Consider the following 3,840-nt stretch of genomic DNA (forward strand, 5'->3'; position numbering starts at 1 on the left):
TCCCTTTGATTGGATTGACTTTTGAGAAAATGGGTTTTTTTTCTTTTTTGGTGGCTATGGAGATGGGGATTTGGATTCTGGGTGTAGATTTATTGTTGTTGATTTTGGATTCTGGGTGTAGATTGATTTTGATGATTCAAAGAGGGGAAAATTCTAAAAATTTAACAAGTTTTTGACATGTACAGTGACTACCAAGCATCGGACAGTAGTTGAAGAGATTTTACAGATTAGAAAACAAGAATACTAATGAGGCCAGAGTTTTCAAATATGCCGAACTAATGCAAGTAATCCCCTTTCTTATATTAATTAGTTTCCTGGTTTAATTCAGATATCAGCAAACGATAGTTAGTTTATTTTTCAGATATCAGCAAACGATAGTTAGTTTATTTTTCACAGGAAATTGCAGTGAAACAACTAGATAAAAATGGTTTACAAGGAAACCGAGAGTTTCTAGTTGAAGTTTTGATGCCGAATCTACTTCATCATGAGAATCTTAATTACTATTGCAATGTTTGTTCTTTGAGTTTCTAGTTTCCTGTGTAGTGTTCTTTGAGTATACTGATATTTATATTATCTCACCATAACACAAACATTGCGTCAATAATGGTTGTTCTGTTTGTTTCCTGTTGCAATGTTTCAGTTATTAAATCTTAATTACATTTTGTTGGATTCACTTGTATTAAATTAATTGGAAGACTGCACTCTAATCCCCTTCTTTTTTGGTGTAGCGTCTGCGATCATCAGTAACATATCGACCCCTCTCTCTCTCGATCTCTCTCTCTCTCTCTCTCTCTCTCTCTAATAAATTGGTTTTCTACTTATTAAACATAATCATTGGCATGAGTTGCTTGTTTTTGTTCTGTAATGAGGTTGTCATTTTGCTCAATACGAAAGTTCTACAATAATGATGCTTTTCTTACTTAGTTTTCATGCACATGACCTGTTTGTTGAAATGCCCAGCACATTTATCCCATTGAAATTTATGAGCTCTTGAGGTAATTAGAGTAAAACCCATATTGATTACGGTTTATAATCACAAGATGTGTTAATTTTTTTATGTACATATTAGTGATGCTTTATTGAAGGAATCAAATCGGCTTGAAGCGGCAAACTTCAACTTCTCCTCTTGAATTTCATTACACATTCTTGTTAAGTTCAGGCCATTGCAGGAAAGGAAAAGAAGGAAATTGAAAGCATATGGGTGTATTCCTACATATAAATATGATTAGATGAATAGAAGACTCTCCTGGTACTCCATATTGGAGTTGATGTGTTGGAAATCTAATCATGGTCTTTGCTTCTGATGATGCGCAGATTGAACGAACATAGGCGTGTTTTTGCAGAACATGTAAATGAAACCTGTGTACCATCTCTTGCCAAATTCTCACCTTTTTAACCTTTTTTGTATCCAACCTGTGAGCGTATACGGACAAGCATGATTTATACTCACCGGTGTGCATGAATATCAGATGCAAAGTTCGAGCTGTTGGTATGGATGCCTGTATTGAACAATATGGTTCTCTTACTTGACAACTCTTCTAATGGTATGAAGCAAAGGAAAATTTATTGACAAACTTTCACAGAAGAAACTCTAACACTTGGTTAGAACAGCCAGTTGATGCCGTAAATTTGACAAGCTGAGCTATAACATTTCCCTGCATTTCTATTCACAAATCATAGGACAACATACTTGAATGCAACTTCGACAAAGTAGGGAATTAAATATACACATATATTTCTCCATCCAATTTACATAACAAACAATATATAGATTTAAAAAAATTAGAAAAATAGGAACATAAGTGCATTAGGAGTTCAGCATACTAGTTGCTAACGTCACAAGAGCATGTTTCTTTTCTTTTGCCCATACAAAAACCCAACGAAATCCAAATTATGTACATAATCTACTCCCAAAATTCAAGGTTCATAAAATCACATAAGTTACTCTCAAAATTCAGGCTCAACACAACCATAAAACTTACTAGAATTATAAATAAAATGCAAAAATAAGGAGACGTTTGCTAGCCAAGCTCCATTTCTTCTCTAATGTAGCTGATGCAATTGCTCTTCTATGCAGAAGAGATCTAGGCGACCTTTGCATTATTGTTGCTCATCAATCCAATTTCATCTCTGCCCACCAATTAATCAAAGAGAAACAAATAGAAAAAGAGAGGTAGACTAAGGTGGTTCTTAAAAAAATCAATAAATTCCTTGCACTTGGAAAATTCCGTAACTTTATTTCTTCATAATGTATGTATTATTGATTGAAAATTCTTTAAAAATGCAGAACAATGAAGACCCCTAATTTACTTACACTTATACATTATGCATTGTTTTCAAATGTTGAATAATAAAGTTTATAGATTACATTACATTGTGGTAAAATCTGACAATATTTTATATTATATATGATAAATCAGGCTTAAGGAAAAACAGCCCATTATTTGCTAATCTCTGTTTATTTGCTTCAATGTTTTACTTGAAGCAACAAAAACAGCCCATCACACCACCAATTTTTTTAATATTTTTTAGAATTCATATTGGATAACAAGGAAAGTTGGTGTTGATTTCATATCTAGTAGACAAAAGGCGATATAATTTTAAATTTTTATCATTTTAGTGCATGTTTCATTCATCTATTTTTTAGCCCTATTGTTCTAATGATTTGTTTATCTAGTTTTGTAGGGATTAATTGAGGCTCTAAGCATTGTTGTACCAACCATTATTTGCTAATCTCTGTTTATTTGCTTCAATGTTTTACTTGAAGCAACAAAAACAGCCCATCACACCACCAATTTTTTTAATATTTTGCAGAATTCACCCCGATTCAATCCCGCGGCGGTGGTGTCGTGGAGGAGTTGGGGCTGGGGCTGGGGGGGGGTAGAGGGAGATAGGAAATTTGGGGATCTTGGATGGGTTCTTGGGGTCACGGGGGTTTTTGAAGGACGAGAGATAGAATCGCTGGATTTTTTTTTCAAAAAAACCTAAAGTCGGGACGGAATGCATTCGCATAAGTACGTATGAGAAATGGAATATATATATATATATATAGAGAGAGAGAAAAATGGAGAAACTTGGTACCAAGTTGCTCCAAGCAACTTAGAGAGATAGAATCGCTGGATTTTTTTTTCAAAAAAACCTAAAGTCGGGACGGAATGCATTCGCATAAGTACGTATGAGAAATGGAATATATATATATATATATATAGAGAGAGAGAAAAATGGAGAAACTTGGTACCAAGTTGCTCCAAGCAACTTGGTAGTGATATGGTCTAATCTTGTCCCTACATCTACATTGGAGTTGGTGAAGGGTGGTTGAGGTTCTATCTTCAAGGTGTGATCTAGGGGCAAAATTATGCCACATTACTACCAAGTTGTTTTAAGCAACTTGGTACCAAGGTTCTTCATCTCTCTCTCTATATATATATAGGGAAAAGTGAATCTAAGGTGACACCCTAGGCTCCCACCTAAGGACGCGGTCTAAAATCATATTATTTCCTAAATTTTTTGCAATCCGCTCCGTTGAACTTGATTTACATGTTCTTAAACCCAAACACACCAATTTTGGGGTGAACCCGTCGTGTTTTGACCCTTTATCCACTCGCTGTAATTTTAACGGTTTCGAATGAATAGAACTTTTTGCACGGCTCAACGAATGGTCAAAAAACAACGGGTTCACCCTAAAATTGGGGTGTTTGGGTTTAAGAACGTGTAGATCAAGTTCAACGGATCGGATCGTAAAAAAAATTTAGGAAATGATGTGATTCTAGGCCGCGTCCTTAGGTGGGAGCCTAGGGTATCACCTTAGATTCACTTTTCCCTATATATATATACATATAT

Source organism: Asparagus officinalis, chromosome 1, assembly GCF_001876935.1.
Source record: "Asparagus officinalis chromosome 1, Aspof.V1, whole genome shotgun sequence".
Classification (NCBI taxonomy): domain Eukaryota; kingdom Viridiplantae; phylum Streptophyta; class Magnoliopsida; order Asparagales; family Asparagaceae; genus Asparagus; species Asparagus officinalis.